The sequence below is a fragment of the Leucoraja erinacea genome, chromosome 4 (genome assembly GCF_028641065.1).
Source record: "Leucoraja erinacea ecotype New England chromosome 4, Leri_hhj_1, whole genome shotgun sequence".
Classification (NCBI taxonomy): Eukaryota; Metazoa; Chordata; class Chondrichthyes; order Rajiformes; family Rajidae; genus Leucoraja; species Leucoraja erinaceus.
The window spans coordinates 62428420-62450472 of NC_073380.1; the positions used below are offsets into that span (position 1 = coordinate 62428420).

Sequence of the window (22053 nt, forward strand, 5' to 3'; positions counted from 1 at the left end):
ACCTCTGATGGTTTGAGCAGGGGCCGCGTTTTGGACTGCAGAATATTTGCGGAGTCAGGGGTGGAGGATTCTTGTTTCTCTGGCCTCTACACAGACTTGAGGGATTCCGGTATTCCTTTTGGCACGATGATTGTGGCAGCAACAGGCCACAGACTTTACCCCAAAGCCTCAATGCCATTGAATGGGATTATACTTTCATGTGGTTAAATAAATGTCCCTGGGCTGAGGGCAGGTTCACTGGTTGGACGGGTGCCAGCGACAACTGACACTCATGGTACTGAGTGAGGTCTGCGCATTGTTGGTGCTAAGGGGAGCTGTGACAGTCAGTTAAGTGTTGGGAAATTTCAATCCAGATTTGCTTAATTAAGGTGCTGACCATGTTTCCTAAGCGTTGCATTTGGAGAGCTTAGACATCACAGAGAACATGAGCCCAAGATCTAACATTATATGTCAAAATCCAGTGCACCAAGTTGTTGACTTTATAGCTTCTGTTTTTTTTTAAATAAATAAGCAATCTTAAATATAAGACAAAGACAGAAGGAACTGCAGATGCCGGAATCATGAGCAAAATGAAAAGGGTTGGGGCAATAACATTGCAGGCATCATCTGTGGAGGGAATGGACAGGCAACATTTCATGTCAGAACCCTCCTTCATACTGGAGAAGTGTTATGTCCCAAAACCTCCATTACCTCCCCAGATATTGCCTGCCTGCTGAATTATTCCAGCAATTTGTGCTTTGCTCAATCCTAAATGTATTTTTTTTTCTAAAAAAAATGCAGCTTTGGCAAGTGATGGTTGAACTTAGCCAATGAACAATCTAAGTTCTATTTTGTCAAGAAATCTAACAAAATTACAGTCATTCAGATTAGGACATTTGGCCAGGATAAGCATTGAAATTGTAACAGCCAGTGGCATTTTGGGCATATAACAATATCAGATTCAGTCATTACTTGCCAACTGTTCGTGAGCTCACTGTCAAGGCTGAGGAAAAAATACAATATATGTTTTTTCTTTCAGGTAAGTGCTCTGCCTCAGGTGCTTCCCTGCTAATCTTTCAAATAAATAACAATTTGATGAAGGATAACTACCAAAGTATTTTATTTCTGTTGAACTGCAAGACGATCTTTGTAATATTTCAGTATTATTTTCTCTCAACCAGAAATGTTAGGTTCTTTCTCCTTATCAGTTAGACATCTTATCCCAAATGTTTACTTAATAAAATTGATAGTCTAACGTTTTTCTCATTAAACTAAATGTTCAATAATAAATTCCTGGTTATGGCTGCCAGGCACAAATTATTGGGAAAGTCCAAATGGTGCAACAAACCACAAGAATGGAGTTGCAAAAGTTTGTTTCTGTCTGGAAGAATACTTGAATAGCAACGGCATGGAAGGCTACATACCCAGTGCTGTGAAATGGGATCTGTATCATAAGGTCATAAGTGATAGGAATAGAATTAGGCCATTCAGCCCATCAAGTCTACTCCGCCATTCACTCATGGCTGATCTATCTCTCCCTCCTAACCCCATTTCCTGCCTTCTCCCCATAATCTTTGACGCTCTATCTGTATAGATAGGAATTGGTGGTTGGCAGGGACATGTTGGGCTGACAGCCTAGTTCCATACTGCATGACTCCATGAATGGGAGCAATGCAGTAAAATGTACACACGTGGATAAGGGGTAAAAAACTCAGTCTTGACTACAGTAGATTAGCACAATCCAACCAAAATTTACCAATGATTCCAGAATTAAAAATAATATATAATCCAAACTATTAGTAATTTCCATGAAATATTTAAACCTTATTTAGCATATTTAAACATTTTGCCTGATGTTTTGTGTTTAATTTAATTTAAACCATCTTGACCTCCTAAAATTGTATAGTCTCCTACACTGCATGCCTACGTCTTTGCTGACTATTAATACTGAGAGCAATTTAGTTAATATTTCCTTATATTTTAACTGATTTCTTTGACCTATATTGATTTGTTATGGTTAACTAAAGGTCATCAATGTATATTAAAAATTTAACAATCGCAGTCACTCTGAAGTATGCCCCGTCTATTTATGCCCAAAGGCTGGTTAGAACTGCTTCAACGTGTGTGCTTTTGCTTGGTTTTTAGTGATACAAGAGGCAACGCTAGCCTGTTATCTGATGGAGTTTCAGTCAATTGATGGCAGTCAATAGGCAAGTCTATATAGCAAACAGTAAACCTTTTCACTGTCTCTCGCTCTCTGTGTAATTCAGTGAATTAGGGTGAACAAAGAATGTTCTCATTACCAGGTGCTGAGAGATGCTGAACTGATAAGAAAAGCCTTTTATCGTACTATTAGAAAACTGAACACATTTTAAGAGTTAGAAATTCTTTCATCTCGTCTGCATTAATTCAGACATTTTGAACAATTTTGTGATCATTGTGTTTTGATCTTCAGCGGTATACTATAATGAGTAACACGTTTTTTCATTTTCTATGCAATCTGCTTCCTTTCTCCGCAATGCTTTTTTTTCTTCTAGCAGTCCACATGCCCCTTTGGCACTTTAAAGTAAAAAGGATCCGTCTTCCTTTAGTCGCCTGATTACATTGTGGCGACTTCAAGAAGTGTGCTCGATTGTAGGAGCACAAGCCACAAACTGCAGTGTGCTGCCCCCACCTGAATATATTGGGGGGAGGGGCAGAACTAGTCTCATGGATCAAGCAAGAAAATGAGACCAAAGCTGACACTTTGTAATTGAGCAAAAGTCCCCTTAACTCGGGAGAAAGCAAAGCATATTAGCTTCCCTTCCTGTCGTCTCCTCGTTACTGAATATACACGACATGCGGTGTTTGTTGATTGATTCAGTTACAAAGTTTAGATTCCTGAAGTGAGACAGAAGACATCCCGGTGGACAGGGAACAATGAGTGCTAATTAAAGGGCTTCTGAAAATGTACATCTGAATTCAGGGAGAATTAAATAATAGTGGAAGAAGGGATTTTTTTTTCACTCTGCATCATGCATATGCAAGCGACGTCCTGAGTAAGGACTGGCTGTGCGCGTCAGATGAGCAGTACAAAAGATCGAGGCTACCAGAAACAGCTGTATTTCAATGCAAGTTGAACAATCGCAGCAACAGCAGCAACAGCAGCAACAGCAGCAACAGCAGCAACAGCAGCAAAAGCAGCAGCAGCACCAGCACCACAGCCATGTTTGGCAGGATCAGAAGTATTTCTTCCAATAACAAAGTTTATTGTGTTTGATATAGTCTGCAGCTGCCGAGAGGTATGAGAGTTACTCTATTCTGTCGCTTGTTTCTGTTATGCTGGGACTGTAACATGAATAAAAGTGGAGAATTCTGCTGGTTGATGCAGAGAGAGAAGAGATCCTGACAGCTAACCTCGAGGGCCGGAAAATCTTGATGGGACTGTTAACAAATGTCATGAAATGATTCATTTATTTTCAGAAGCTGTTAGTAGTTTGCTCTTTGTCCAGCTCTGTGAATCATGCTGCTTTTATTTGTGGAGCTAAGAAGTTAGTGACTTTCTGATTCTTTTTTTCTATAATCTGTGTTATTTCTGTGAATATCTAGCTACTTGAGACTGCTTTTCATATTACATATGCTAAATATATTTTTTTAAAATAGGCAGTAAAAGTATATAAACTATTATTCATGAAACTGTCTTAAAATTTGTATTATGTAGCAGATTTTTTGATTTGTAGCCAGTATAAACTGAGTCTGAGGAAGGGTTTCGGCCCGACAGATGCTGCTGCACCCGCTGAGTTGCTCCAGCATTTTTGTGTACATTAAATTCACAGTATCTACATTGAAGTTATACTTTATTTAGATGAATACATCAGTGTTAGCTTGAAGCTGAGCGTTTTGAGCTCGTGATACAGTAAAGTGCCTGATAGAGTAATACAACTAATGCCTGGATCCAGCCTGCAAACTGCCTGACATAGATTTTGTTTGTTCAGTTACCTAAGTTTGCATGCAAATTTACTGCAGGCCCCCAGATCGATCTTTAAAGTTCCTAATTACATTCCCTGGACCAGTTTAGTCAATCTGGAAGCTACCAACAGAGTTCAATAAAATATTTAAGTGCCATAAGTCTAGAATAAGAATTAAAATTGCTTCAAACAGACAACCGTACTCACTTTAATCATTTTATGGTGCTTCACTAAATTATGATAAAAGGGCAGATGACTGGGTAAAAATGGAAATAAATGACATTATTCAAAAGAATAATGTTCTCAAAAGTCTTGAAAGTCTCAAAAGAATAATGTTAGTTGGAAACACAAGAAACTGCAAATGCTGGAATCTTGAGCAAAACATAAAGTGTTAGAGGAAATCAGTAGGTCAGGCAGCATCTGCGGATAGAATAGACAGTGGATGTTTCAGGTCAGGACTCTTCTTCAGAATAGTGTTCTAGTGATTTATACATTTGGTCAAAAAATAACTTTTGAGGGGATCGTTGGGAAGTTGTTTGGGAAGAACATGCTGGAATATGTCATACCAGGCACATGACCTCAGCATCCAAACTTTCTTTACACCTATTTTAATACCATTGGCATGCAATGGGCAGACACTGGGGCTTATTATGAGTATTGGTTAAAGGGAAGCATTCCTGGAAACTCACTGTGATTTTCTCAACTTCTCAATTTACCAGAGAAACATTTAACAATACAACTTTGGTAGTTCTGTGGGGGGGTACTTTTGTGAGGTAATTCACTATCTACTGTTACTAATCTGTATATTGAGTTTTTTAAATGCACGCACATTACCAGTTACTTCTTGTGTGGGTGCAAGGTTGTAATATGTGTGTGATTTTTCAAATTGAAGCAAGGGGAGTCATTCCACATTGGATCCATTCAGCTGTCACAGATTTAAAGGAAAAATCTTCAGATTTGTTTTGCCAGAGATGAGACAGATTGAATCATTTTGCTCATCCTAAGGCAGTATTAGCATTGCAGCAGGATTCCTGGCACTTTGGAACAAGTGTTTGGAGCGAGCTATCCCCAAAGTGCCAATTAATAATGGTGGATCCAGTATGATCCAGGAGTCATGGGATATGGGGAGAAGGCAGGAACGGGATGCTGATTGGGGATGATCAGCCATGATCACATTGAATGGCGGTGCTGGCTAGAAGGGCCAAATGGCCTACTCCTGCACCTATTGTCTATTGTTTATTGTCTATGATGTGATAATGAACAATGATCGAGGAATAGGAGTGGATATATGTTTCTTGAACCATTGTATAAATAACCCCATTCCATAATTTCAGTTGGGAATTACAGTGGGAAAACTCAAAATGCATCTCAATCCACAAAATGAGAATCTGACAGAGAATTGATAATTCACTCAACCTACTTGCTCAGTATTCCAAATGGGTACCAGTAACATGATTCAGTGTTCTTCTCCCATATTGTGACACATTTTCTCATTCAAAACACAAAGTGCCAGAGGAACTCAATGGGTCAGGCACCATCAATGGAGGGAATGGACAGACCATGTGTTTTGGGTCGGGACCCCTCTTTAGACTATAGGAGTCTGAACATGGTCGAACAGCAGGTTCGGGGAGTAGTAAGAAAATTTCGCAAAACTCCATTGGAGAGAGGAGGGGGAGGATTCTGAAGAAATGTCTCCTGTCCATTCCCTCCACAGATGCTATCTGACCCTCTAAGTTCTTCTAGCACTTGGGGTTTTGCTCAAGATTCCAGCATCTACAGTTTCTTAAGTGTCAAGGTTTTCTTGTTTTTAGTTTTGTTCTCTCCTTTGTAACTATCTTTGATAGTTACAACCACTAACTCCATTATTGTACTATGTATAGGAAGAAACTGCAGATGCTGGTTTAAACTGAAGTTAGACACAAAATGCTGGAGTAACTCAGCCGGACAGGCAGCATCTCTGAAGAGAAGGAATGGGTGACACTTCTTCCGAAGAAGTGTCTCGACCCGAATTGTCACCCATTGAGATCCATTTTGAGTTTTCACACTGTAATTCCCAACTGAAATTATGGAAAGGGGTTATTTTTTATTCTTCTGAAGAAGGGTCTCAGCCCGAAATGTTACCCATTCCTTCTCTCCAGAGATGTTGCCTGTCCCACTGAGTTACTCCAGCTTTTTGTGCCTATACCCCAGCAATCTACTAATGCGTTCCTTGGTTTTTCTGCTTCCATGGAAAAATCAGAATCCAAACCATCTGTATTCTGCTTTACTTCAAATTAATATAAATGGACATTGTTTGTGGATTCCATCGTACTCTGATGACAACAAAAAACACTTGTGGTCTGCATCATTCTTTCAACAATTGCTTTTAATTATCTCCTCTGCATCACGCTCAACAGAGAAACTTCCTCGTGCACCTGGCTTTGTCTTCGAGTTAATATCCAGGGAAATAAACACAAGAAATGTAAAAGGGGGTTTTCTTCCTGCTGGAGTAACCAGAATTGATCAATGGGCAAATTCCCTGAGATCCCCTCAGATGAACATTGTGTACACTGCAGTGTTCTTTGTGAATGTTTTTGCCACTTCTTAGACTTCCAAAGGGTTCCCATTGAAAATATTTGGGAAAATCATTCAGTATTTTTCGATATATATAAATTCAGTTTTACGCAATAGTCCATCTTCATTGCCATTTCAAATACTCCCTTTATCCATGAAGAGTTGGTCTAAAAAAGTTGTGAAAAATAGACAATGATTCCTTATGCGATGTCTAAGTTTCAGTTTTACAATATGTTGTTAGCACAAAATATTATATTTTGGAGTGAATTTATAAACATTTTTAATTTTTAATTTTAATTTTTAATGTTTGAAGCTATGTTATCATATCAATGGTAACGGCTTATGACACTTGCTAATTCAGTGCCAATCTAAGCATTTACAAAAACTCAGCCGTTGGTGGAGTGAAGCAAAAAGTTCAGATTTTCACTCAAGCTCTGGCAACAAGGAAGCACCTAAGTAGAAGGCAAAGAGAACTAGGATAGTTGCCAAGTCAAATAAAGGTTAATGATGGCTATGACATGGCTGCCCAAAACCTTAAAATAAATTAACCATTAGTCATAATAAAGAATCGATTTTCTATATCGCTCCATCTCATTTCCACTGTAGCACATCTAATAATTTTATTTTTGTTGTGTATAAACGTGGTGATGACACACTAACACTAACCTGCACACTGGGGACAATTTACAATTTTACCAAGCCAATTAACCTACAAACGTGTACGGCTTTGGAATGTGGGAGGAAACCGGAGCTTCCCGGAGAAAACCCACGCAGGTCACGGCGAGAACGTACAAACTCCGTACAGATAAGCGTCCATAGCCTGGTTGGAACCTGGGTCTTTGGTGCTGTAAGGCAGCAACTCTACCGCTGCATCACAGTACTGCTCTAAGACGATTAAATCTGAAAGAAAATCAAAATATTTGTGATCTAACAGACAGTGAAAGAAACAGTTCTGGAGCAAACAATGCAGGACGTCAAGAGTTAATTTTTCAAACATGGTGTCTGGCTATTTGGAAAGTTCAGGAAGCCTATCCAGTAAGATATACCTAAAGGAAGATATGCAGTATATAGTGTTCAAGAAGGAACTGCAGATGCTGGAAGATCGAAGGTACACAAAAATGCTGGAGAAACTCAGCGGGTGCAGCAGCATCTATGGAGCAAAGGAAATAGGCGACGTTTCGGGCCGAAACCCTTCTTCAGACTGATGGGGGGTGGGAGGGAGAAGGAAGGAAAAAGGGAGGAGGAGGAGCCCGAGGGCAGAGGGATTGGAGGAGACAGCTTTTCTCGTAATAGTTAAGGAAGATAGGAGACAGAAAGGGCTAGCAAAACTGGGAGAATTCAACGTTCATGCCATCCGGACGCAAGCAACCCAGGCGGAATATGAGGTGCTGTTCCTCCAATTTCCGGTGTTGCTCACTCTGGCAATGGAGGAGACCCAGGACAGAGAGGTCGGATTGGGAATGGGAGGGGGAGTTGGTGCTGAGCCACCGGGAGTTCAGGTAGGTTATTGCGGACTGAGCGGAGGTGTTCGGCGAAACGATCGTCCAACCTCCGCTTAGTCTCCCCGAGTATATACTTCTCTTTAGGTTCCTCCTTCTAGGTTTCGCTCTAAATACACTTGGACATAAAATAATTGATCCAACAGGCAAGGGGAAATAGAACAAATCATTTGTGCATTTTTTCCATCTTTTCTTCAATTAGTCCAATTCTCTTTTACTGCCCAAATACAATAAGATGACATTTGGCCATAGTAAGAAACGAAAGCCTTGAAATTGGATTAATTTGTGCATGCTGATGTTTCACAAATAAATATTGGAGAACACTGTAAAGGGATAGGAAAGGAGATGGTACTGTGACATCATTGTCATTCTGCTAGCCTCAGTTATCTATGGTCAGGTTTATGGAATAGCTGGCTGTTGTGCTTCCCAGGCTGATCACAGCCATTATTGCCTGATGCAAAACGAATCTTTGATCAGGTCACACCTTACAGTGATGTAGGGTGATCTGTGGCATAGGAGTCACAGAGTAGACTTTAATATGGAGGCTGCCCAGAACAGAGCCTTAACATCCACTGTTTTTCCCTTGCTATCGTGGCAACGTTACCTGCTGTGGTTCTGTGGCAGGTCAGGTGAAAGTTCCTGTATGCAGTGACATGCCTCCCAACAATGAGCTAGGCGATTGTTTGGCAGACAAGAGCTCTTCGTGTAGCTCCTGATGGGAACTGCACTGCACATAATCTGTCTGTACATCACAGCAGTTCATGTTTCAATGCAATTTTTGCATCGTTGAATGAATTATTGCAAGTGATCTGATTGGGATCAAGCATCATATGCACCTTTACTTCATAATAGAAAGCAAAATCCAAGTTCTAGGCTAAATTTCAGGCTGTGAACATTTCATCAGAGGAGGCACTGTGGCCTGATTTTCCTCTGCATTGTGTAATATAGAGTTGGCCCTGGCTGGGATGTATAGAGCATGATACTGGGAGCAGATAGAACCTGCAATAGGATCCTTTGCATGTTTAGCTTAGTGATACAGTGTGAAAACAGGCCCTTCTGCCCACTGAGTCCATGTTGACCATCGATCACCCGTACTATGTTTCCCATTTTCGCATCCTACACACTAGGGGCGATTTTACTAAAGGTGATTAGCCTTCCAACCTGCATGGATTGTGGGGGATGTGGTCGCAAACTGGAACAGCGGGAGAGAACTCACGTGGTCACAGGTAGAACGTACAAACTCCATACAGGCAGCACCAGTTGAGAGGCAGCAGCTCTACCACTGTGCCACTCTGCCACATGAATGCTTGCCTGAACAATGATCCAAATGGAATCAGCTTTACCTGGTGGATTTTACTGCAACTGCCTTATATTCTGAAGGAGAAAGTATCCATTTTGAAACTTGTTTTCTTCAAACAGTTGAAATGATAAACATTTAATGGGCATTGTGGATGAGAGCTGGTGGAAGAGTTCTGGTTAACACGTACAAATTCTGAAAAGACAGACACAAAATGTTGGAGTAACTCAGTGGGACAGGCAGCATCTCTGGAGAAGGAATGGGTGACATTTCGGGGTGAGACCCATTTTGAAATGACAGCTCAGGTTTTCGTTGTGTTTTTGCATGTGCTTGTCATACAATAATAATTTTGCAGAAAATGCTTAGAAAGCATCCGCTTGCAGAATCTAGTAATTTTATTTTTGTAGACAAATGAACAAAGATTGTTTGGAACAAATGTCCTAATCTCAAGCAATTATTTCTTAAAGCTGGAGTCAAGTCATCAGAGATGAATTGATATTTCCATGTTATCAGGAATGTATCTGAAACTCTGATCAGCCAGGTGGGAGACAGATAATCCTATCTAGACCAGACCATTCCTGCCACATGTTTAGAATGGTACAGGCGACACCCAAGGTTGAATTGCGGGAGAAAACTTAAAAGTCAAACAAATTCACGGAGCTCAGAGGATTCAAGGTCAAAGCTTAACCTTTGTTTTGTACTTGTCCTAGCTGGTGAAAAGAGAACGACAATGAGGTTTAGAACCAGTGTACTGTATCATGGCTGAAAAGATTTAAGCTGCGTTTACACATGTTTGTACAAAGTGTTACTCCAATGGTCAGATAAAGCCCGGAGTCTCAACGGTGTTTACATTGCCGCAGGCCTAGCTGCTTAGAATGTAGTTATACAGCCACACAGGATGGAGGGTATTGCACAGATATTGTCTCAACTCGTTGCTGGTCCCCGTTGCCTAGAGACACGTGGCACAGATCAAAGGTTGATTCCACTCTAAGTCTGTTTACATTGTGCTGACGTTCTCTGGCTCCCTCTTTCTCCCTCTTTCTCTCTCTCTCTCTTTTTCTCTCTCTCTCTCTCTCTCTCTCTCTCTCTCTCTCTCTCTCTCTCTCTCTCTCTCTCTCTCTCTCTCTCTCTCTTTTTTTTTCTTTTTCTCATTATCTCTCTTCTCACTCTCTCTTTCAATTCTTAAATGGAGAGTGTTTTTTTTTAAAGATGTGTAATATTGAAACAAAACTATGGAAACTTTAACATAGTGAAATATTAGAAATATTGAAACTTGGAAATTAAACAGAAAATGATGCACTCAGCAGGTCAGGGAGCAAACGTGGAGTGATGCAATAAATGAGCAAAGCTCCATTAGCCCAGGAACTTTGGAGAAGACAACGTTGCAATCAATAGTATGGGATAAGGCTTCCTGCTCGCATAAAATGTGTTGCTTCTGGGAGAGGGTTAGGTTCATGCTGGTCTGTGAACCATTTGAACACTTAGATAGGCATACCTTGATAGGTACATAGAGATGGCTGTGTAGATAGAGTGAACCGCCTCTCTGTCCTGGGTCTCTTCCATTGCCAGAGTGAGCATCACTGGAAATTGGAGGAACAGCACCTCATATTCCGCCTGGGTTGCTTGCGTCCGGAGGCATGAACATTGAATTCTCCCAATTTTACTAGCCCTTGCTGTCTCCTCCCCTTCCTTAACCCTCGAGCTGTCTCCTCCCATCCCCCCGCCCTCGGGCTCCTCCTCTTCCCCTTTTCCTTCCTTCTCCCCCCCCACCCCCCATCACTCTGAAGAAGGGTTTCGGCCCGAAACGTCGCCTATTTCCTTCGCTCCATAGATGCTGCTGCACCCGCTGAGTTTCGCCAGCATTTTTGTGTACCTTCGATCTTCCAGCATCTGCAGTTCGTTCTTGAACGCACCCTTGATGTTGTTCTGCTTTAATCTTCTCCAAGGTTCTTAGACTACTGGAGTCTGACCTGCTTTTCCTGCTTCTATTTCTGTATATCACTTACTGCACCCCTCCTCCAACCTCCCCTGACCCCTGTCTCAGCTAGTCACACATTTCAATGAATTCCAAAATTCCTTCTCTAGTTTCACCTCTTTGTCCCAGCCATTCAGCCACCTCCTGCCTGCTACTGAAAGGATTTCACAAGTCATTCTCCTACCTCCTGATGGATTAGTGTGCATATGCATATGTGTGTTCTCTCTCCATCTTTGTCCTGCTTCTTTTTAAAGGTCACGTATCTATCATTTCATTTGTTCGTAAAGAAATAAAGAATCCACACCTGAAACGTTACTTGACGGTACCCAACACACTTAGTGAATTATGTACAAGAAGGAACTGCAGATGCTGGTTTAAACCGAAGGTAGATACAAAAAACTGGAGTACCTCAGCGGGGCAGGCAGCATCTCTGGAGAGAAGCAAAGAAGCATCCTTCTCTTCAGAGATGCTGCCTGTCCCACTGAGTTACTACAGCTTTTTGTGTCACACTTAGTGAATTAGTCTGAAGGAGGGTCTCAACCCAAAACGTCACCCAATCCTTCCTATCCAGAGTTGCTGCCTGTTCCGCTGATTTACTCCAACATTTCGTGTCTTATCTTCCGTGTAAACCGGCATCTGCAGTTCCTTCCTACACACTCAGTAACTTACTTGTCGCATGTTTTCAGCATTTTCAGTCCTAGTTTCATGGTATGGAGTGTACGCTTTGTACCAGTGCACACCTGACTGACTCATTTTAATTCACATCTTTCATTTCAGGTTGGAATCTGAATTGGGCAGCTTTAATATTGCTGGTTCTGGTTTTGTTGGCGTCAGGCATGTTCCGGTGATATGACCACAATGGCATCTCCTCATTCCCTGTGCTTGTGACAGGAAATGTCATCGAGATAGTTAACTGCAGGTTGGAGGCACACCACTGTGGAGATTGGCCATGTCCAGGAAGAGTTGAATAATGGGCTTGCGATCTGGAATATAATCTGGAGAACAAAGGGGGACCTGGCGTGCGTGGTCTTTGTAACTGTGTAAGCGCCCTTTATGGGTGACTATTTGCATACCTTGGGTATACAAGTAAATAATTTTACTGTGACTTTTCACGTGGCGGCAATAAAGTATTCATCCATTCATTCACTTGTTAGGTTCTGCTGCAGTGCTTACTGTTAATTAGCTATCTTGCTGCAGATTAGAAATCAAAACTGGGACCATTCAATCACATAGCTCAATAATTCTTTGCTGTATGTGACAGGGCAAAGCCAGGAGAGAGTGAATAGATTTTGATCAACTGGCATCCACACCTCATTGAATATTTTGAGCATAAATAAGCAACTGACTGAGGAAATTAGATTATTTCAGAAGCTATAACCAGTATAAAATAGATGAGTTTATGTCAGTTAAACAGTAAACATTCGTACTTTGACCATTCTCTAAATAAGTTCAGGAAAGTGAATGGTTTTGTATGCAGCATCCAAAAACAGATTAAGAAATCTAAGAAAGTTAAAATTTGGATTTGCATCATGACCTTAACACAAAAAGACCACGAGGAATAGAAGGATGATATTATTTTGGCACCAAACGAGCTGATCAGAGTAGACACAAAAATCTGGAGTAACTCAGCGGGACAAGCAGCATCCATGGAGAAAAGGAATTTACGACGTTTCACAGCAATACAGAGATACTTCTCAGAAACAGGCCCTTCGGTCCACTGAGTCCGTGCCGACCAACGATCCCCGCACATTAACACGGTCCTACATACACGAGGGACAATTTACACAAACACCAAGGCAATTAACCTGCATACTTGTATGTCTTTGGAGTGTGGGAGGAAACCGAAGATCTCGGAGAAAACCCACGCAGGTCACAGGAAGAATGTACAAGCTCTGTACAGACAACACCTGCAGTCAGGATCGAACCTGGGTTTCCAAGGCTGTAAGGCAGCAACTCTACCGCTGCACCACCATGCCGCCCCTTGCGGCAGTGATCACAGAAAATCTATTTGAAATGATGTAGTCATTATCGGGATTGTGAATGGGGGATTGAATTGCATGCTCAGGTTACATTGCTCACTATCAAACTGAGACTTTCCATGATGACCATGTATGTGTGCAAAGAATTGAGAAGATGCTTAAAATCTTGGCTTTACAACAACTAATTAATTAATAACAGCTTGCATTTATATGGCACCTTCGAGATAGTAAAAATTCCCCAGCTACAGCCCAGGAATGTTATCAAACACAAATTGACATTAAACCATAAAAGGGACTAAGTGCAAATTATCAAATGTGGTTGGAGGTTTAACTTGTGATCAGATATGAATTATGAAGCTCAGCCTTAAGACAGTTACCTTCGAGAGTTACCTGCTAAAGGTCAAGTTTGCTGTGGATTAAAGATAATGGTTTCAGTGCAATTTAGTTGGCACTGTTCTTACACTCGGTGTTATGTGATGAACTAGTGGTGTAATGCTAAACATTTTAATGTACACATCTCTTCACAGTAAATTAAGTATTCCGTATTATTGCATGTTATAATAATTATGTTTCTTGCTTCAAATTACTATTTGTGTGATTAGTCAAGTTCACCAATCAAAAACAAGGAGAGGAAATTCCTCTAGAGCCGTGCTGTCAGGAATGGGCTGATCAGATTGAGCTATCCCAGAATTTTGCCATTTTTATTCATCTCCTTGCTGTTTCATCAGGAGCAGGAAGTTTGTCCAGCAGTTAAAAACTAGGCAGTGGGACTGTCGTTCGATTTGGGATTTCCTAAGAAGGGAGTTTCTAACTCTGAGCTTGGAGGGAGTTTCTAGATGTCTGAGGTAGCACCCGAGGACTCCTATTAATTTCAAATAAAAATGAACAGGACTTGTCACTTTATTCAAAGATCCAAGGAGACCATCTTTAGTCAGAGGGTGGTGAATCTGTGGAATTCATTGCCACAGAAGGCTGTGGAGGCAGTGGATATATTTAAGGGAAAGATGGATAGATTCCTGATTAGTACGTGTGTTAGAGGTTATTTGGAGAAGGCAGGAGAATGGGGTTAGGAGAGATAGATCAGCCATGGTTGAATGACAGAGTAGACTTGACAGGCCGAATAGCCTAATTCTGCTCCTATCACATGTCATGACCATTGCCTGGGACAAAACTGGTCCATGAAGGCTCAGTAACTTGTCTCAGTATGAGATAGGAAGATGCCAATTACATGCCTGTGAAGATGCCTGGCCTCCCATTATCATAAGCTAATAAAATGCCTATGAGTCAACCCTCCAACCCCTGAGATGTCACTGCCTGTCGAAAATGCTTTAATCAATGGGATTATGTTCAGTACTTTTGGAAACATCTTATTTTTGGTCAAATTAGTACATGGAAGATAAGTTGGTATAATCAATGACTCCGTTTTGGGAATTAGTCAATTTATCCTATTACCACAGTCATTCCCCACTGCCGTACAAACTTTCCTCATTTAAATGTTTATTTAATAATATAGTATTCCTGTAAAAGGACATAATAAATAAAGTAGGACACATACACACAACTCCTCAGTTCATTGATTGAATGGAGTTCTGATGTAGGGCTATGGCCCAGAGCAGCAATAAGTTGAAACACATCTGGGCAGCAGGATAAACAGAGAATTCCTGTCATGGGAAAAGCTTCTGTCAAAAAATCCAGTCACCTGCAAAAGCAGTAAAAAAATCTGGTAACCTAATGGACTGCAAGTCATAATGCCACCATGTGATTATTCAATGTGCTGTCAGTGGGTAAGAATTCCACAAATATCCTGTACTCAGACAATTAATTTCATTTTTCAACTGCCTTATCCAATGTAGTGTAGCAAATCTACAAAGTTCCAAGATTAGTCCCCAATTTCTGTTTCGTGATTTGGGATCAATCAATGCATCAAATTATATGATATCAATCCAAAATCAGCCAGATTTTAATTGTTGAAAAAAAAACAACATTAAAATGGAACACGTTTACTTGTAATTCAAGGTTTCAGTGGTTGTAATCTCATGTTATTTATGCAGTGACAGGTTCCTTCAGGGTCAATGACTTTCTAAAATCCCTGTCCCACTTTTACAACCTAATTGGCGACCTCTGCCGAGTTTGCCCTAGACTCATATTCGCAGCATGGTCGCCACGAGGTCGTAGGAGGTCTTCGTAACTCTTCCTCATGCTCGTGAGTGGTCTCCGCGTACTCGTGGCCTCAAGTAGGTCGCGGGGCTTTTTCCAGGACGGCATGGAAAAATTGACACTTTTTACTCGTAGGTAGGTCGTAGTAGGTCGTGATGGTAGTCGTAGGTAGTCGTAGATAGTCGTAGGTCGGTAACTGGCCCGAGAAAAAAATGCAAACATGACATCATTTTATCATGTGATCATTTTCCACTCGTAGCTAGTCATAGTTGGTCTTAGGTGTGGAAGACTGAGGTCGTGGGGTCGTAGGAGGTCGTAAACATAGTCGTATGTGGCTATAGACATAGTCATAGGAGGTCGTAGACATAGTCGTAGGAGGTCTTTTACTTTTACTTCGGCGAGTCAACACGACTTTGACATTTTTTTCAACTTGTCTAGGGACTTCTAAACTTGTGGATTAGGTCATCCAAGTGGGACAGGCCCTTAATTCCACTGTGGCTGTTGAAACCCTTTTGAAATACCTCTGCTGAACTACCATCTACCTCTTTGAAGACCCTTGGACAATCCTTGATCGGACTTTGCTGATTTTCACTTGCACTAAACGTTATTCCCCAATATGTATATGTACACTGTGAATGGCTCGATTGTAATCATGTATTGTCTTTCTGCTGACTGGATAGCACGACAAAGGCTTTTCACTGTACCTCAGAACATGTGACAATAAACTAAACTAAACTGCTACTGATCAGATTAGATATAATAACAGTCATGTCATCACAAGATGCGTAATTAAGGGCTCCAAAGATGAGATTTAAATATTACAGTCTGACAGGGGCTCTTTGCACTGCAACTAGAGGGGCAGCTGGTGCAGAGTGCAGCATAGTGGCACAGCTGGTAGAGGCACTGCTTCACAGTGCCAGAGAAACGGCTTTGATTCTGATTTTTGTCTTTCTGCACAACTTTTATCCGAAAGCCTTGGGACAAGACACTTTTCGGCTCATATCCGCAAGGTCGCGAGTTTGCGCCTCGATCCCGGCAGTTACTCGATCGCGAGTTTGAGTCTTCAATGTAGGTTTTTCTTGCAGAATAGGAGAGAATATGGAGGGTTAGGCTGGGATCATTCTCTGCGAGATGTGCGCAGACAATAAACTAGCGGCTTCTGGTGGTCCTGACGTCTCTCAGCTCCTGTCCAGGGGGGTGGCCGGAGACGTCAGGACCAACAGGAACCCGCTCCCCAATGGGCCGCTACAGCGACAAGTGGCAGTTTGCCCACAGCCCGAGCTGCGCCCCCTCATCCACAACCCGGGTTCCTCTGGAGTTGGAGCGGGGCGGGCCCTTAGAGAGGAGAGAAATATGGAGGGTTAGGCGGGATCATTCTCTGCGGGAGATCTTAGTGCGGGAGACAAGTGTAGGAGAGGTGTACTGACTGTGTGCGCAGAACTTTGGAAGTGATTGCCCACATTCTCTGCTACTGATCAGAGAGTTGCTGCTGGCTGTGAGTCTTAGATATAATAACAGTGCCCCATGTCACTGCAAACAACCCCAGAGTTCCCAGTCTCAGTAAGGGGGGTGGCCGGAGACGTCAAGCCCGGGCTGTCCCACGGGGAAGATGAGTTTTAAATATTACCGTGCTGACAGGTTGGCTCTTTGCACTGGCAACTAGAGTGGCCCCCGCGCCAGTGCAATGCTGGGTGGAGAGGGGCAGAGGGGTGCAGCAGGGGTGTAGGTGGGGTGAAACACAGCCCCGCTGAGTTAAAAAAGTTCCCAGGCACGTGAGCTTACTGACTTTTTCAGCGGGCAGGCAGCAGCAGATTGGTCCCGCGCAATATACCCTCACCTTCTCTTTTATGAATGGGGCTTTAGTTCCCCTTTCTTCGAGGACCGACCGGAGGTTCCGCTGTCACCTCTGCGGGTCGCCCTCGGTGAACGTTTTCAAGGACCTTTCTCCGCTATTCGGAGGCTGATCCGTTAGCATTTCCTCTGGTGTATACCCACATCCCAAGCATTTGCGAGTTTGTAGGTTAATTGTAAAATTGCCCTAATATGAAGGTAATGTGGTAGCAGAGAACTAATGTTGACTGCTGATCGAAGGTCAGTGTGGACTCATGGGGCAATTGGCCTTGGAAAGTGCCATGCCATTTGTTGTGTAGGCAGCTGCCTGATTGTGCATTGAAGCTATGATGGTGGTGACACAGATAGCCACTAGATGGGAGATGGTCACAAAATGCTGGAGTAACTCAGCGGAACATGCAGCATCTTTGGAGAGAAGGAATGGGTGACGTTTTCGCATCGAGACCCTTCTTCAAATGTCACCCATTCATTCTCTCCAGCGATGCTGCCCATACGCTGAGTTATTCCAGCATTTTGTGCCTATCTTAAGAGCTGTCCTTCAGTACAATGGCTTGTGTCGCATGAATGGGTGCATGTTTGGAACTCTCTCTCTCATTGGGGTTGTCAGTCTCCAATGGTGGCAGTGTTGCACTGTGGCACTGCCCAGAATTCTTGATGGTCTTTTGTACTGTTTACGAGAGGTTCACAAATTGTTGTGGTCTCCTGTCGTTCCTGTCTTATTGTCCCCATATATTGCATCCAAATCTCCATGAAAATAGGAAGGAAAGAGATGCGTGTGATTGTTGTATTTGCATAGTGATTTTGAGCGTATGTATGAGGAAGGGAGGACCAGAGAGAAGGTGTGAGACTGGAAAAGAGAGGCATTAGATTATGTTCTTGTGAGTAGTGGTGAAGAAGAAGAGAGACAATGAGTACTTTTGTTAGGTTTGTTGACCTAGTGAGATCATTGAATCTTTTCCAGCACTGTATATGATATCTCTAGGTGATATTAAGACCACTTATTTCTTATGCCAGATCCAACAATACCTTCTTGGGGAAACCATTGGGACTTTTTTATTCCAAACGTGTGAAATAAGACATTCCTCCATCTCAACAGCACCCTGTGAGATTTCTCTGGAGCAGATTTCCCCTCCTTGCCAACTACTGTGAATAGTTACATTTAGTTTCTTTTAAGAGTTAATGTACAAAATATAATCCATCTGTCATACTGGAAATTGGAAATATATGTGCATGTGAGAGAGATTGCAGTGGGCTTTTCTCAATACTGGAGGGCAGCCAGCAAGTATCACTGCTTTCTGGAAAGGAGCAAAAATCATTCCATGAATAAAAAAACTATTTAAAAAAATCAGCAGTTTTCAATGTTGTTGATCAATGCAGCCATTGTGGTGTATTGAAAATGTTACTTAATTTCATGTTACTACAAATCCTTTTAACTTTATATCTGATGACAAAATACAACATAATACTAATAATATTATTTATATCAGCCACACGATTTGGGAATTTCTGCGAAAACTTTCTGTTCAAAAAAATCTGGACAGTGCATAGGTTGGGGAGTGAGTGGCTTTCTGTCTGAAGTGCCAATACAGATCCCCTCAGATATGCACATCTCTGGCTTCCATGGGCAGCACAGTGCCAGAGATTCGGGTTCAATCCTGACTACGGGTGTTATCTATATGGATTACGTATGTTCTCCCCGTGACCGCCTGGGTTTTCTACGAGTGCTCCGGTTTCCACCCACACTCCAAAGACGTACAGATTTGTAGGTTAATTGGGTTCTGTAAAATAGGAAATTGGCTTTAGTTTGTAGGATAGTGCTAGTGTACAGGGTGATCGCTGGTGGGCGCAGACTCGGTGAGCCAAAGGGCCTGTTTCTGTGTTGTATCGCTAAAGTCTAACCAAGCAGGACATGCTGTTCGATAATTGTTGTGCATGTACAGTGCACAAACCACTTGGGTCACATTGCAGAAGCAGTTTTTCAGGAATATGGCTTTAGTTTGTAGGATAGTGCTAGTGTACAGGGTGATCGCTGATGGGTGCAGACTCAGTGAGCCAAAGGGTCTGTTTCTGAGACTGATCAGTCTGAAGAAGAGTTTCGGCCCAAAACGTCACCTATTTCCTTCGCTCCACAGATGCTGCTGCACCCGCTGAGTTTCTCCAGCATTTTTGTGCACCTCCTTTCAGGAATATAAGATGCTTGTTTAAACTTTAGCTAAAGAGTCCCTGCCGGTAGAGGTCCTAGGCTGTGGAATCTAGCGCTAAGAGTCATATTTGTCACTCAAACTAGTTCTGTCACGAGTTTCCAACCTGCCCCATCCCCATTTCAGCCATCTCCATCCACACTCACTCCTTCAACATGGCTGACCCAAACCCAAATGTTTGTCCCTGGTACAGAAATACCTTCTCCCTCACTAACTGCACTGACGTCAACATCCTTTCTCATTTCTCCTGACCACCACAAACCTGGTCCTGGGCCTGAGATCCACCCATTTTCTTTCATTTGTGTGGGTGCATGCTGGCCGGTACCTTGGTAAACGGATACACATGAAGGATCTTGCTTTCTGTTGCTTTATTTTAATCCAAACTTGCCACTCTCCATTGGGTGCCACAGCTTTGGGTTTCTCATTGATTTGCTATGTGGAATTTTGTTAAATGTTTGCCAAATTCCACGAGACTAAATCAATTCTCATTAACCTTCCTTAATCTCACTGCCAGAAAGTCAGTGAAGTTTGTTAAACACAACCTTACTTTTAATGAATCTATCTTGCCCGAGCATGAATAAACTATTTTTCTTTAAAAGATGATGGATGTTGTCTCGGAATGTTTTTCCTTCAGTTTGCCCATCCCTCATGTTAGGCTGAAGATAGACACAAAAAGCTGGAGCATCTCAGCAGGTCAGGCAACATCACAGGAGAAAAGGAATAGGTTACTTTTCTGGTTGAAAACCCTCTCTCGCTACACACTGATGTTAGACTGACTGGCTGGTAGACACTTTCATTTAACCCCTTCTCCTTTTGCAAACATCAATAGCACGTGAACTGTCACCTAGTCTTCTGAAGCTGCAAAATTAAAATGATACAAAGTGCTGGAAGAACTCAACGGATCAGTCGGCATCTGAATGGACAAGCGAGGAATGGATCTGCAGAGGTAAAGGATGGATGTTGCCTGACCTGCTGGGTTTCTCCAGCACTCAAGGTTCCAGCAATTGCAATTACTTATGTCTCCAAAAGAAAATGATGGTTGAGGCTGTTTCTTTGTTTTATCATTCTCAAAACTGTATTCATCCTGAGTGCATCATTCCCCTGTTCTGAGAAGACAAATGCAAAGTATACAGTACATCTGGAATTATACATTACTCTTCTGCCACCATTCAAGAACTGTCCTTTTCACAAGTAGGATTTCTGTTTTCCTTTGCTTAGTTCTTTCCTTTTATATATATTTTTTAAATCTTATGGTTTTCTGTAATTGACTTGCTAATAGTTTTCATGCGCTCTCTCAGGCTCTCAATTTCCATTTCAATTTCACCCCTGCATTTTCCATATTTCCCTTGACGTTCTCCAATATTGACTCCTCAGTATTTGTCAGAAGCTTCCCATTAGTTTTCTGCCTTAGCCAGCCATCTGTATTCCTCAACTTCGCTGGGTTCTGCACTTGTGGGATGGGAGGGGGGTGCAGGGGAGAAAGGGGACGTTCCCTTTTCCTCGATTAAGAACATATTTGCCCAAACCCATATGTCTCCTCCTTCTAACATATTCCCCATACTCACAACCACACACTGATTTCCTTTCCAATAGTTATTATATTACCATGTCTGTCAAATCTTATGGCAGATTTGTAAAATTAGCCTAGGCCCAATTTAAACCTTTTAAATATTAAATTTAAAACATTGTTTTTCAAGACCCTTTAAAGTTACGAGTTTCAAAAAGATCAGTCGAAAACGTTCCCATAGCTATATTTTCTACTTGCCCAGATTTATTCTCTGAAACAAAGCACAGTATTATTCCACCTCTTGTTTAGCTTGCCATGGACTAGTTCTCGTAAATTAAGTTTCAGAATTATAAACGTTTTATACTCCTTTACTCGGCCACTCTCCCTTTTAGCTTGTGTTTATTGACATATCCCACCATATGTTTCTATAATTGGTGTTGTTCCTATGCTATACTGTTCTATGTTCTATTGCCTTATTAATGTTATACTTCTTAGACCAGGGGTGGGGAACCTTTTCATGTTGGAATGCCGCATTAAATTTGCTGTAATCTAATAAGGCCGCATCCAAAAAACTTCAATTAGATATAGTTCAAAATACACATTATTTTGTAAAGATCTAACTACTATGTACTAACTTCAAGAAAATGAAAGAAAATAGTTAATTCTAAGGTTAACCTTTTAATGACTTTGTTGCGACTGCTTTTTGTGGGAAAAGCATTTCAATATTTGGTTGCAACATGGAGGTACGCAGTTTCAGCTGATCTTCTAGATGGGTATCCATCATTTGTGACCTTAAGGGCGTCTTGATTTGGGTTAGGTAGGAGAATGTAGATTTGCAGCAATAAGTGGTTGAAAAGCAAGAAAGCATTTTTCGTGCATGTTGCCGAAGATGTGGGTATTCTATTGTATTTTTCCATATTTCAATTGGATCTTTCTTGGAGTCAAATAAGGACTTTAAAATGTCATCTTCTGAGAGCTCAATCAATTCCATCTGTAGTTCTTTAGGGGCCTTGGAGACATCAACTAGGCGATGTTGAAATGCTAATTTGAGTGTGATGTCACGATTCTCAGTCAGTGAACCTTTCATTGTATTCTTTAATTAATAAGT

General features: G+C 41.7%; 1 protein-coding gene across 6 annotated transcripts in view; it reads left to right on the top strand.

Moving 5' to 3' along the window:
* Nucleotides 1-22053, top strand: part of LOC129696489 (extracellular sulfatase Sulf-1-like) — a 448145-nt gene that overhangs the window by 142550 nt on the left and 283542 nt on the right. For 4 of the 6 annotated variants that reach the window (XM_055634440.1, XM_055634439.1, XM_055634447.1 and 1 more), the window contains exon 1: nt 2625-3260. The exons of the other annotated variants lie outside the window; for them this stretch is intronic. The gene's annotated coding sequence lies outside the window, so the exon portion shown is untranslated. Of the gene's footprint in view, nt 1-2624; nt 3261-22053 lie in introns of those variants that run through there. 6 annotated transcript variants of the gene reach the window in all.